This window comes from Gallus gallus, chromosome 3, assembly GCF_016699485.2.
Source record: "Gallus gallus isolate bGalGal1 chromosome 3, bGalGal1.mat.broiler.GRCg7b, whole genome shotgun sequence".
NCBI lineage: Eukaryota > Metazoa > Chordata > Aves > Galliformes > Phasianidae > Gallus > Gallus gallus.
The window spans coordinates 84575758-84591175 of NC_052534.1; the positions used below are offsets into that span (position 1 = coordinate 84575758).

At 33.8% G+C, this 15418-nt stretch overlaps 1 protein-coding gene across 1 annotated transcript in view; it reads left to right on the forward strand.

The window, feature by feature from the left end:
- Positions 1 to 13917: 13917 nt before the first annotated feature.
- Positions 13918 to 15418, forward strand: part of EYS (eyes shut homolog) — a 676382-nt gene continuing 674881 nt past the window's right edge. The window contains exon 1 of the mRNA XM_040698528.2: positions 13918 to 13988. The gene's annotated coding sequence lies outside the window, so the exon portion shown is untranslated. The remainder of the gene's footprint in view (positions 13989 to 15418) is intronic.

Genomic DNA, 15418 nt, shown 5'->3' on the forward strand with positions numbered 1-15418 from the left:
GCGTCCCCTTTCCTATACTTCTTCAACATGACAGATGTTGAAACTCTGTGTCATCTCAAAATAATGGAGAATATCTTAAACTATATTTTTACACTGTATTATATTGTACTTTCAGTCTGTAGCAACAAAGAAGACAAACTTCTACAGGCTTTTCAGACTGTATTACCCTTTTGTGTTTTAGTTGTCAGTGGTGGTGTTTTTAACTCTATACTAATTTCTTAATATCTAGTGTCTCTGTGCACCTGGCTGGACTGGAGAATTTTGCCAAGTTGCTGAAAATGCATGTTTAATTTACCCAAAAAGTTGTTCTAATGGATCAACTTGCATTGATATGAGCCAACTGGGAGAGCAACCTTTGTTTCAGTGTTTGTGTCCTCATGGTTTCACAGGTAAGGCATATACATATATATGTATAAGTCAGTAGTTTCATTGACTTTTAAATGTTGAAGTATAGGTATGCTTAATTTCAAAAATAAGGAATAGAGAAGTATTTGAAGCAGTAACACATCTCTTTGCATTTTTCATTACTGCCCTGATGCCTACAAAGTCTAAACTTAAAGCCTGTCTTTTGAACCTTTGATATGAAGGCAAGTAAGACCCTAGAGAATTGACCCTAGAGAAGGTTTCAGTTCCTGTTGAAGATAGTAAGTGTATGTGTCTACATATAGAAGTTATAAATGTAAATTATGTATCTCTTTATAGTTCTTATAGTTTCTGGAGGTCTAACTAATGAAAGCAATAGGATTTTTTTTTTTTTTTTTTTTTTTTTGTATCAACCTATATTTGCTCAGATAACTTTCAAGCTGAATCCCCCCTTCTATTTCAATTCCTTGGTGAAAAATGAATGACCTATACAAGCTAACTTGTGGTGGGATTCACATGACTTCAGGAGTATAACTCTTCCAGGCTCCATGTATATTCAGAGGGTAAGCATTTTTAGAGGGGAATTGAGACCACATGTATTAGACCTATTAGTGACTGAAACACTTTCCTTCAGAAATGTTTCTCTTTCTTATTGGCTGAAAGGAAGCCTAGAAAAAGATTAACCACCTTGGTTTTCAGCTGACAAATAAAGCAATCTTTTTTCCTCTAGTCTTACCCTATAAATAGAATCCAGCTTAGAGTGAGATCCAATAATACTTCTCTCCTTTTTAGTGAGGAAGGAGAAGGAGAGCTATTGCATGAAATTCACTCCAGTTTTAGATAAAATCAAGGAAATAGATATTAGCTATGTATATATTTAAGGATAAGTACCAAATAGTTTAAAATAATTTTAAAAAATCTCCACAACAATTGAAATGTAGGAACTTAATATTTACTACCTAAAGTAATAAAATCAAATTGTCTAAATGGTAAGAATACACAAAGGAAAGACTACAGATATATTGAATGCCACTGAGAAATAACCTTAGACGGTTATAACTATCACCTTGTTGCTTGTATGAATTACTTTTATCAGTTCAGTATTGGGTTTTTTTTTATTGGCATGATAATGAAAACCATGGTTGTGTTAATAACAATGCTACTTTACTAGAAAACCTCAAGTCTTTTGAAGTAATAGTAAGGCTTCTCCTGTACAATATAGTTTCCCAAACATAAGTATTACAGTCTATTAAACATAACAAAAGTATACAAGTACTACAATTCAATCTTGCTAAACACAGAGTTATGTCTGGATTCGAGTAGAGGGGATTTCAGTGTTCAGTTGCTCCTGGAGTCCCTTTACCTTTAGGGCAATATTCTTTACTTCATGGGATTACACTGTAAGAAGCTCTTTATATTTTAATGAGTCATGCTTTTTTTCCCTTACATTTTTTATTTTTTTCTATTTATAAGTAAGTAAATACTTCATTCTTTTTCCTTAACAATTCTTATTTATATGTTTATATCATTTGTGTCTGAGACTGAAAGAAGGAAGGACAATTCAGTGATAATTTTGGCATGTTTATGCAATTCTGAATTACACAGCATCTGCAACCGCAAGGGCCATTGCAGTTTCACATCTAATTGTTCTTAATTGTGTTTATAAATTATCAACAGTACAGCTGCAGTCTTTCCATTAACATTTAAATCATATTTGAAGTAGACTTATCTTAGTGAAAACAAAGTATGTCATGGTACAACATTCTCAGCTGTGAAATGCAGCCTGTTTATTTAAAAAGCAAAAAACACACTTCATTTTTGGTTTCATACTCTTTAAGGAAGTCTTTGCAGAAACAGTATATACACATAACTGTGATTTTAAACTACTTTTCTTTTATCAGTTCATATGTAAAATGCACTTTGGATAATTAGGGGAAAAAACCTATTGGTTTAAAGGAAAACAGGAGAATGAAAGGTTACAAAATGTAGTTACTTTAGTGAATAGATAGCAGACTCATTTGATCTCCTTGTAAAGAAAAATAAAGAGCTAACTACAATTATTTTTCTCTGAAAGTAGATAAAAATATTTGTCTACAACACTATGTGTAAGCAACACAGCTTATGACATTGAAACAATCCTTTTCAGCAGTTTATCAAGTTTTACACAGTAGACCAATAGTCCTTGAAGAAGCTTCCTCTAATTAATTACTAACTTTCCTTCTTTGTAGAGCAATCATATCGGCAGGAATTGATTGGGCATGTTGGATACTTCATTTAGTTAGTAGAAAAATCCTTTAATTAAAATAATCTTACTACTGCTAAAATGGACTGCACCCCAAGCAAACTTGCAGGCAAGAATTTAAAGTACTCCAATACTATATTTTTTACTTCAAATTTTCTTTTCAGAAGTCTCATTTAAGATTGTCCAGAGATTCGTCTGCATTTTTTTTTAATTCCTACTAATTTTCACAGATGCACTGGAAATAAATATAAACAGATAAGAATGAAACTTGCACTACTGGGTTATGCAGGTGATTTGAGACTGTCTTCTGTAGAAATAATCATTGACACCATAATAGCTACTGTCCAAATGAAGATACTGGATATAAAAGATCCCACATCAAGATAGTGCTTACAACAGTGAATAAATTAATGATATAATTTAAAGAAATGGGTTGTATTTGGTGAAATCCACGCCTTAAAATCATTGTATTCTCCTGAATAGAGCAACTATATTGAAAACTGTCAGTTGGGAACAGTCTTTTCATGAGGCTAACACACGAATTATGCCTCAGAGTTGTTCAAGAGAATACACAAAACTACCCAGGAGTGTTCAAAACACTGGTTTTTCCTGGAGTTGTTTAATTTACTGGTATAGATTAACCTGTGGGCCCTGAAGATGCCTCTATGGATGCACTGTCTTTACTCAGCACAATGAACAGTTTAAGAGTCCAGGATAACTGATGGCCTTACAGTCATCAAAGTCACAGAAGATGCTGGATGTCAGGATCAAGTCCCTGCTCTGAAATAGCAGTATTCTTTCATTCAGTCCAAGGAATTGCCCTTCAAAATATTTGGGTAAGGTCTGTATTTCATGTTAATGTATAGTGGAAGACTTATAAAAGTCTCAAAACCTCCAAAGAGATAAAAAGAACTGTAACGTTTCTTCCACAGTTCTATTCCCTATAATAAAGGTGATCCAACTTCACAACAGTGTAACTGGAATTGCACTGAGGTATGTCTCAGAAACAAATGCTGTCGTTTCAAGCTTTGTTCACTATACTTTAGATGTTCTCACTGCTGTCACCTTTAAAAGAGAAATTGTTAGTGCGTACAGATTCCAAAGACTGATCTTTGGAATTAAGACTGCAAATTGACATAATGGAAAAAAAAAAAATAAATCACTTGCAAGTATTAGAGGTATTTTGAGTGAATTCTTATTTACTTAAAGAGAAGAATAGCAGAACTGATTACTGCTTTGAAGAGAATTCAGTTTTCTGTTTTCTGTTGTTTAAAATTCCTTTTAGAATAGGATACAGGTAACTAATACAGGTAAGGCGAAAGGCAAATGGTTTTAAGCTAGGGTATAGATTTTTACAGAGATCTTGTACCTAAGAAGATAGTAAGCTGAATTATATGAAAACAGTGAAACTCTAGTGTTACCACTCAAACAAAAAGACAAAACAGTCCAAAAATAAAAGGATGATGTTAAACTGGGCTGCCATAATTTGAGGCAGATGAGCACTAGAAAATCTGGGATAGTCTGTTGTACCATACTTGTGAAAATTCCAGGTAGATTGTGACCTAAAGCAGATAAAGTCAAGTTTTTCCTCAGGTCTTGATTTCCACAAGAAATATTGAGCCTACTGTTTTTTGTTTGTTTGTTTGTTTTGTTTTATGGTGGAAACACTTTTTCCCCCCCTTGCTTTGTCATACAGCAATTGTATTAAAAAAAAATGAAAAGTGGTCTGATATTTCAACATGAAACACAGTATCAGTATTTAAGTTCTGGTTGCTTTTTAAATGGAATAAAACACTCCCAATGCACATTGATGTTTATGAATATGTTTGTATGTTGTAGCGATACAGTTTCTTTTCTTTTCAGTGTCCAGCGAATGTATTTGGTCTTTATGAACAAGAAATAATTTTGACAATATTCTTGTCCATTGTTAGAGTTATATATTACATGTTTAACTTAAAGATGCTGTAGTTTGTTGAAGAGCACATCAATGTCTATGGATTTCTAATTATACATTAGAATAAAATGTGCTATTGAAAAATCATGCCATAAACTTGACATACAAATTGCTCTATCTGGTACATCTGCTCATGAACTCCAAGTATTACTTTCATCTGTCTTAGGTGGTTACAAAACAAACTACTTTTACCACTTTGTTCTCTTTCTTTCGACATCCTATCAACCTACCCTTTCTCATTTTCTTAAGGCACAAAACTCCTAAATTTATTCTCAAGGAATGTGCACTGCTCTGACAGATAAAAAGCCAGAGGAGATGGGCAAGTTAAAGAAACTCAGCAATGCATATTCTTTCCTTGTTTACTCCTTCAGAGTAAGACTTCTAAGACTTAAAAAAAAAAAAAAAAAAAAAAAAAAAAAACTGGATCTCTTCTCCAGGGATAGTTTCATAAGTCTTTCAAGAAGAACAGCAGTGTGCTATTCATTCTCATTACGCAGCATATAAGTCTGCTGTAAGTGACAAGGGAAACTAGGAGAGTGCAGCTTACTTTCAACACCCAGGAAGACAGCTGGAGAGACAGTATGCTCAGTATGCTTTCAAATATCTATACATCACCCAAAAATCATCAAATCAAAAACAGGTGGGAAGTCTGCCTTTTCTGTGAATTCCATCTAAAACTCTTCAGAACAAATTGTTTGAAGTGCTTTTAAATGCTGTTGCTGTATAATAGCCACAGTGATATATACATATATATATATTTACACACAACTACACTTAGTTGTACACTAACCTGAAAGAGAAAATATTGAAAAAAGGGAAAAAAAAACTTTAAGTCAGAAATCTAATTGATAGTATTTCCAGTTGTTCACACTGAAAGATATTATTGAACATGTAATTTTTTCCCTAAGAAAACATTCTCAGCTACAGAACAGTATTTTTCAAGTGTCACCCCTGTTAGCTATGCATTTTCACCAGCAATGAACAAGAGTCTGCATGTTGTGCTCATAAAAAATCTGCACGTCTGTCCAGAATGTGGCTTGTCTTTCATGTCACTGTTGCTGCTGCTGAAACACAGCACCCATTGCTTCATTATTCTCGCATCCACTGTTCATTCTCCATAAGCATTCAGCATCAATGAATGTCAATGAGTGCAATTTTTCCTGCATGTAGGAATTCAATTCCACAACTTTGCTTCATACGCACTTCACTGAAATTAGTTAGCATCCAGCCAGAAATACCAGTGCTCTACTAAATGCATTCTCTTTATCTTGCTCAGGTAGGTAGAGTATCTTCATGTTTTTTGGACTCTATAGGACAGTTAGGGGAGCTGCAGGATCTGGAGAGAGGAGAGACTGAAAGGATGGAGTTGTCTATACCAGCTAGGTGGGATGCTTACTCAGGAAGTCTCACTCTCTGAGTGGCTGTGTGTGTGGTTATTCTGGATTTCTTCATAGATCTGATCCTAGAATTGTTACGTTCAACTCAAATAAATTAGTATTCCTGATGAGCTAGCAGAAACCATTCCCATTAGATATTAACTAGAAAAACTATGTCATTAAAAATTGTTAATGCTATATTTTTCTTGGGCTTACTGTCTGCGATTCCCTTCTCCCAGAAGAATGACAGTTTTTTAAAGTGTGCCCATATTACATTCAAATTCCAAAAGAAAATTTTGATGCTGGGCTATAAGATTTTTGTAATCAATTTCAACATTTCTTATCTATTTCTTATTATCTACTTAAAAGCACATCATCAGAAAAAGGGTTTTAAAAACATTAGCTTCCAAATACAGTCTTCAAATATCTTAAATTATTTCTCACTGTCTCTACAGATTTCACAATCTAGCATTTACTCTTTGTTAATAATTAATTTCAGGAGATAGAGCTCTTCCTTTAAAAATGTTTTGCAATCTGAGACTGAAAATCTTTGCTTCATTCTCTCTCTAAAAAACACTTCATCAGCTGTTACTCAACTAGGGAGACCTCTATTGAGCTTCTAAAAGCCTTAAAATATACATTATACTGATGCCAGATGCTTAGTGAAAAAAACAAATAAAAATCAAGAGAAGACTTCTCCTCCCCCCACCCACGCTCCCACTCTGGGAATTAATCTTTATAAAGACTGGATGTTTGCTTCATCCTTGTTATTTCTTTCTTTTCAAAATATTATCACTTTCCACTCTTACCACATCTGTTTTTATTGCTCTCCGCACAGACCTATTACCCTTAATTTTCCTCCATTTGTTTTATTCACAAATAAATTATTAAAAACAATTTAAAAAATGGAAGCAGAGATTTTCTTTGCTTATAGTGTTTAAGGTTTGTTTGAGATGGTCAAAACTTTCCATCCAAGTAGCATTCAGTAAACTCTTAGGTAAGAACTGTTAAAAAATGACTAAGAAATAAATATTGATGATTCAGTAGGTGGTACCATCCTTCCCAAGTCTTTGTGAAATCCAAAAATGTAGATAGAGGGTATTTTGGAAATAAAGTAAGCAGGACTTATATTTAAGACCACATACTTAAATAAAACCAGTATTAACAGATCACTTCTGTAATACTAGTGTAGAACAATACGCACATTCTGAAATCTTTTGCCATTTAAGAAGGCAGTATTATTCATTACCTTTTGTAACATTTCTGAAACAATTCCTGTGTTCTGAGAAGCGTATATGAAGACATATCATCCAGTAGCTCACACGTAGAGGTCAACATTGAGTAGTACACATCCTATGCTGAATTCCTGTGACTTACCTAAGACAACTATTCAAATGTTTTGTATTTAAATATTAGGATAGAAGTAGAGATATTTAATGCTGTAACTAGTTAAATATGATATATCTCTAGCACTTTTAAACTTAATAATTCAGTCACAACACATTGTTTAGATTCTATGTATGGTCTGTGGAGATTATTTAACTGTAAAATTCTCAACACATAAAACAATTAATTTCACCTATATTTGAAATTTCTCCTTGAACAAGTTGAAATCTTTTCTCCTCTTTGTGGTGCTTAGCTCTACAGGGACTCTAGATAACAATAATTTTATTTCAGAATAAAAGTATGTGCTTTGATTCGAAATAATTCTTAATTTTCATATTTGCAGTAACTACTAATGACAGATTGTTCATGGAGGCTATAATACAAATCTTGAAGTCTAATAAAGTCAACTAATTTAAACTTGGTAGTTCAACTCTAACTTACGGACAGGCAGATGCTTTTACCATCTGCATATGTGAATTGTTAGGTCAGTTCTTTATTTCTGCTTTTTTTTTTTTTTTTTTCCCTCATTCACTGAATCTACTTTATTTGGAAAAGCACAAAGATTAATTACTATGTCTAGACTGATCTAAAAATACATTTACTATACAGTTCAACAAAATTCCCAATGAGGATGAGGAAATATTTAGAACCACTGAACTTCTAGTGGGTCCAATAAAGGTTACTGTAAGTAAATTTAATGTCTGTCAAAATAATTAGGAATAAAGTTGCTGGAAGTGGAAAAAATAATCTTTAATTTCAAGTGCCTACAATGTAGATATCTCTATCAAGCTTGTCACTCTCTTATCTGCAGATCCTGTGGAAAAAAAAAAAAAATAGAACATTTTTAAAGACTCCAACCTTCTGATCCAATTTGGACATAATGTTTAGGATGAGACATCAATTGTGAACAGTTAGTTTTTTGTGGCCTATAAATACATGGATATAAAGGCCAACATTTCAGCAGGCAAATCTTATGTATTTGTGTCTTTTTAAAGAATGTATGCTTTTTTTAAAGTTGTTGAGAGGAAGGGGATAGAAAATAGGGGAATTGGAATAAATCAATCTCTGCCTTCTAACTTCAGTGGTTACCAAAACATTTGCTTTCTTATGTTTCTGGTATTAACAAATTAGTAAAGTAGGTATAACTGGATGAGTTGCTTGTGTCACTGAACTTGTTTTGTTCAGGGTTAAATTAAACCTTTAGTATATTAGTAAGAAAAATGAATAAGGATATTTTAAAAATAAACAGTACAGCAGTAAAATCCTTAACAACATTATTTACCTCTTTGTTCCTTGCACCTGCTGAACTTATTCCTGATAGAAGAATAACGTTCTTAATTGCACACAAAAATCTTGTTTGAGTTATATGAGTATTGCGGTTCTCAATTATTCAGCCCTCACTCACTATGAAGTGATAATTAGGCATTAAAAGCTAAGTGGATTACTGTGGAGATCTCTCCTGACATCCATTTAACACTTAATCAGATCTTAATACTATAAATTATGCATTTCTCAGCAGTATTCAGATTCTAATAAATTTTATAGCAGTTTGGAGTTACTAGGTTTTCATGACCTCTCTGTGGCAGTGAAAAGTTGCAAAGTTTGCTTAAAAGATTCAGTCTTTATAAGGATTTCAGTTTTATACCAAAATAATTCTTTAACCTAGTTTGATCTATACTAATGTTTATTCACAAGGGCTTTTTGAACAATTCAATTTCACCTTCATGAATAAATATGAAAAATGAATCCAAAATCTTTATTGAATGGAGCCAAGTTTACTTCCAGCTTTCCATTCCTAATGTTACCTTCCTTACCTTAAGAAAATTAATGGGAAAAAAATAACATATTTTCTAGGAGATAACATATTAACTTTTTTAGCCTTTCTTTTTGCCAGTTGTATCACATAAAATTATATCTTACTCATATCTTATAACTCTTATCCTTTTTTTTTTACTATTAATCACAATAGTATCAGATGTGTTTAGTTACTTTTAGTGTCAGTACAAAGTGAGTAAATTGGAATTTTATTAATGTAAGGTCAAATTGTCCATAGCTGTCTATATAATGTTACTTATTGCATTATAATAACAAACATTTGAAGCATCTAATTTCTTATTGTCTATATTTAAAAAAAAAAATCACAGCATGCATATAATATTTTTATAAATGTTTAAGTTGACTGGAACCTTATGCAAGGTTTTAAATTGCTAAGCAATATTGCAGAAAAACTGTTTAAAGCAATGGACATTTTACCAATGTTGTAAGTATGGTTTGGTTACTTTGTTGCATTTTTGTTTGTTTGTTTTTAAGTACATTAAATTCATTCTTAACCTTGGTAATATCTTTTTTTTTTTTTTTTTTTCCAACCCCAGGAGAATTCTGCAAGGTGCAAATTGATAACTGCAATTCCAACTTATGTGAGAATGGAGGAACATGTGTTAACTATGAAGACCATTTTAAGTGCATTTGCCCCATGGGTGAGTCAATGCAGATTTATAGTGTTTTCTGAACAGAACAAGAAAATGCTATCCAAATATCTAAGTTTTAAAAATAGAAATATAAAAATAATCTTTAATGTAGTTATATATGTGAATGTATGCAAATAACATTTTATGAAAAGTCTCACTTTTTTCCTTTGTTTGGGAAATGAAACTGCCAAATTACTTTAGTAGAGTGGTATTAACTGCTAACACCGCAAACAGACACAATGTCAATATTCTGAATGAACTGTGATTAAACATTCTCTTTGTGGTGTAGGTTTTGAAGGTGAAAGATGTGAACTGGATATTGACGTCTGCCTATTCTACAATATAAGCTGTGCCCCAGGAGCAGTGTGCATGAATAAATCTCATGGATTTAATTACACATGTTTATCACCATGTATTGGAAAAACAGAGGTAGGATAAAGTGATATATTCCCTCCAGTGTTTTTGGGAAATCAAACAGGTTATTTTAATTGCAGTGAGCTGACATTACCCACAGCATATCTAAATACAGTACAAATACTCATTATATTCTTATGTTAACCTTCTTTCTAATGTAACACGTGAAATCAAAAGTGCTTGATAATGACTTGACTAGTCTAACCACTGCCAGACAAACTTCATGTTGTCTGAGCTCTGTCTTATTCATTATAGGTTTATTTATTGATATCTCCTATTCCTTACTTTCCGTTACGTAGTGAAACTTCTAAGAACTTGAGGCAAAACTTCCTTGAAATGTCCTGATGTACTTAAAACTTATTAGAGAGAAGGCTAATGATGAGGACAAGGACAAAAAAACAGGACAAGAGCTGCATTTCCACAGACAAGATTAAATACCATGATCAGACAAACAACAACAAAAAAAATAATAATAAAAGAAATAACTGTTCTGCAAGGAGAGATGATGAAAGGTTGAGAGATGACTTGTCAGTTGATGAAAGACTCAACATGCACCAGCAACGTGCACTTGCAGCCCCACAGAGCCAACAGTATCCTGGGTTGCATCAAGAGTAGCATGACCAGCAGATAGAGGGAGGTGATTCTGTCCCTCTACTCTGCTCTCATGAGACCCCACCTGGAGTACTGTGTCCAGTTCTGTGCCCCCCAACACAAGAAGGACACTGGGCTGGAGCACCTCCCTGATGGGGACAGGCTAAGAGAGCTGGGAGTCTTCAGCCTAGAAAAGAGAAGGCTGGAGAGGAGGAGAGGAGGCCTTACAGTGGCCTTCCAGAACCTGAAGGGGGCCTACAGGAAAGCTGGGGAGGCACTTTTTATAAGGGCATGTAGCAACAGGATGAGGGGAAATGGTTTTAAACTGCAAGATGGTCAATTTAGACTAGATATTAGGAAGAAATTCTTTACTGTGAGGGTGGTGAGACACTGGAACAGGTTGCCCAGGGAGGTTGTGGATGCCCCCTGCCTGGAAGCATTCAAGGCTAGGCTGGATGGGGCTTTGAGCAACCTGATCTAGAGGGAGGTGTACCTGACGATAGCAGGGGGTTGTAAATAAATGATCTTATGGTCCCTTCCAACCCAAACCTTTCTATGATTCTATGATATGAAAATGTAATTAGAAAACAAAATTACTCTTAAATGCTGACAGATTATATCAGTTTTTTTTTGTTTGTTTGTTTTGTTTTTTTTGTGCATTCTAAGAATTTTATAAATAATTGAGTTAGATGCTGATAATATTTAGGTCAAAATTGCGTCCAAAATGGATGCAGATGTATTTAAGAACTTTATTTAGTATGTCCTCCTTAATTGCCTTTGGTGACCCCTTCAGTTAAGTTACTGGTTTGGATAATATTCCTAATTCCACCGTATCAGGGTGGACTAAAGGCCCAGGCCCTTGAGTTACAGAGATTTTGGTATGTGATAAGGTGAAATCTTGTAGCTCCTTTTCATTATGATAGTTACTTTACCAACTATGTAGAGAATGCCATATACCCCTTCCAAACAGCTGCTTAAACATGACAACCAGTGTTTCAAAAGCTTAATCAATACTTCTACTGAAATAGATTTAACATAACAATATACTATATGGAGAAAGCAATGCATTTTTGAAGAAGCAATCAACATTTATGTCACCTTGAGGTCTATGGGTAGTCACTCACAAATGACTACAAATTGTATATTGAAATACCTACTGGCTCAAAGGTTTGTATTTAAATTGTTTGGCATCTGGTAAATTTTAAAAATTTCATGATTTAAATTGTCATACTGAGTGCAAATTTATTGTATGTGGCATAAAGTTATAATGATATAGTAATTATTATGGCTAGTTAGCACAGGAAGCGATGGTCTGCCAAGGATGCTGATGAGACCTACTAAAAGATTTTATTGTAATACTTGCTTTAAAGCTCTCAGATATTTAATTTATTCATACAAACATTACATAGACAGTGTGGACTATATGTATAAAAGTATCTACCTCTTTATGTTCCTATTCTACAGGTCACTTATTTTAGCCATAATGTCAATAATTAGGAAATTTTCTAATGCGAAAGGGAAATAAAATGAAAGAATTATATATCTGTTTTTTACTTGCTTTCTTCACCTATAGAATATATAATATTATATATATGGTATTATTCTCTTGCTTGAAAAAATAAGTCTTTTTTCAGTTCTTTTCCATTTCCATTTGTACCTTAGATATGCTGAACTGTTTGGACTCAATTTGTGCAGTCAGCACAGTAGATCAAAAAGAATGTTAATATTTCTCATGTTATCTTAAAGTAGAAAAGGTAAATATAAGTCACTGGGGTTCTTTTATCTTTTTATAAACAGATAATGATACTAACATGAACTTTTTTTCCACTGGCACGACATTTAAAGTGTTTAGGTTATTTTTCTTTGAAATAAATCTACTCAGTATGACATCAAAAGGAAAAAAGAAAATATCCCTGTCTCATTAGAATATAGGATATATGTTACATCCCCCACCATTTTTATTAACAGAAATTCATAGAGAATTGCTAAGAACAATGGAAATAACAAATGACTCTATTGCAACATGCTAGTCCAAGATGGAGTAGGCAGGAGAAGAAGCTTTACTGAGCCTTAAAGCATAGCTACAGGAATAGGTTAATGCCTTAATTAAAATCTTATAGATCTCTAAAAGAAAGAGACAGTTCCCTTTAGTATTACATCAGTTTAATTCTTTCTTTTGTTATCAAAACTTATGACAACTCAGTGGAGAAACAAGCTCAGTGAGTTGTCTGATTAAATTCATCCTTCGAAAACATACAACAGGGATAAGCTAAAAAGACATTTACTATCGAAATAATTGTCAAAGCTGGTAGCCCTATCTCAGGTTTTAGTATGACAGCCAGTTAGTGAACTGTGTGCATTTTTGATTTTCCACATGAATTTAGTTTATTGCTCACTACAGGCTAATAGCTGTCATAGCTGAACGATATTCATTCCTTCAGCAGAGGTCAGCATGGTGTCCACAGGACATTCCTGGTATTTATTGTTTGGGGTTCCACCCTCACGAAGTCTTCTATGTCAAAAACAGACAGTGGCAAACTTTGAAAAGCTTCAGGCAGACATACAAGTGTCACTAGAAAAACAGTGATACAGAGATTTTGAAAAATACCAAAACATCTACATTGGTAAGAAAACTATCCTGTCTTGCAATAGGAATGATTGATGACATAATTTTAAAATGATTTCAACATAAGCACTTCATCAGCTACTTGAATGCATGTATTAAGTGATAGGACTAGCAGGAATGGCTTCAAGCTGCACCAGGGGAAACTCAGGTTGTTAGGAAAAATTTCTTCTCTGAAAGAGTGGTCAGGCACTGGAATGGTCTGCCCAGAGAGGTGGTTGAGTCACCATCCTTGCAGGTGTTCAAGAAACATTTAGATGTTGTACAAAGGGACGTGGTTTAGTGGGAAATATTGGTGGTAGGTGGATGGTTGGACTAGATGACCTTGGAGGTTGTATGGTAATTGTTGAGTCACAGCCTGAACCACTGATTGAGCACCTGGGGAAAGGACCCAGTCAGCCCTGGGAGCACAGGTAATGCAATTCAGCTGCCTGACTAGAATGGATGGAGCCTAGCTCCACCTCTCTTAGATCCCATTTAAGGGCTGATTGTCACCTTAAGGGTAGGATTCCTGGTTGGAGATTTCTCCTTTGCAAAGTTTTTCCCTGTGAGCTTAGATCTTCAGCGATGGGTGAGCAGTCCTTTTTCTTTCCTTTATAACACCTTTTTATTGTGTTTGTCCCTCTGGCATTATACCTTTTATATCATCTTTCTATCATGTTGCTCTTTCTGATTGTTACAGAGGTCTTTTCTAATCTTGGTTATTCTATGACATTGAGATTCTGTGAAAAAGGGAGAGCGTTACTGTTTCAGTGTTTTTTCCCTTTTTCTCTGGAATAGGTTTTTAGTGAGATAGGATATTGAGGATACTTTGCATACACGGTTGAACTGTTGTATGTAGACACTGAAAACAGACAGTGTTTTTAATAAGGATTTCTATTCAGTGTGATCATAATGCCAGAATATTATTTTCCAGAAATATAAAACATCAGTATTTCATGTCAAATTTCAAGTACAGTGTACTCACTTATGTCTGCCTATGTTAGTAAGTGGAATGTAAGGACAAATGAACAGAGAAAGAAACAGATGCTGAAGATCTTGATTCCTCACTGAACATGTTTCAGGTCAATTTTTGTTTAGATTACATCTAGACTGGTCCCATGGTCTAGATTACTGTCTGGAACATGGTAGGCATGTTCCCAAAATGCATCTTTTTTTTAAAAAAAGTATTCTACTATTTTTCTGTGCTGAATGATCACAAATTATCCTGCTATATTTGCCGTTAGAATTATATGTCCCACATTCTGAATAAGAATATCTACTTGCTCAATGCGTACTTAAGTGCTTAGAGGCACTCCAACTTTCATATTTGTTGTGGTCCTGATATTGGCATGCTCTGCAAGTTCATGTGAATTCTGAAGCACAATTTCCTCATCTGTAGAAGTAAAGCAATCATATTAGTTATGGAGTTACAATACAAATAAAATATGGATGCTTGTGTTTCTTTCTTTTACCTTGATATATCTTATAGATGTTTCTATTAATATTGTTTGCTCTTCTAACACAGCAATTTACATTTGTGAAAGATGAATTATCTTAAACAGTTTCACTGAATAAAACTACAAACTAATTTGTGAAATCACTAATGAAGGAAATATTTTATAGAAGCCTAAACACAAAGATCTAGGATTCATGTGATATTGGAAATAAGACCTCTCTTGCTGCAATTTAATAGCTTTTAAATTTAATTTGGGGAAAAAAAAACAAAAAAAAAAAAAACATTTAGAGTCTGTACTTTTCCTCCCCTTCCCCCATCCTCCCCCCCCCCAGGCGCCCGACCCAGTCCTCCCTAGTGGAGGTGTTTGCTTTTAATAGTCATTACAGTGTAACATAAGCATTAAGTATTTATTTTGGAATTACAAAGTGAAGGAGGAAAGAAACATGCAGAAAATATTAAGATGTACTAAATTGTCACCAGGATTTTTCTTGTTAACCTTGAAATTGTCCCTACAAATAACTTTTTATCTCAAAAAAATCTCTGTTGCTAGTGATGTATGTAAC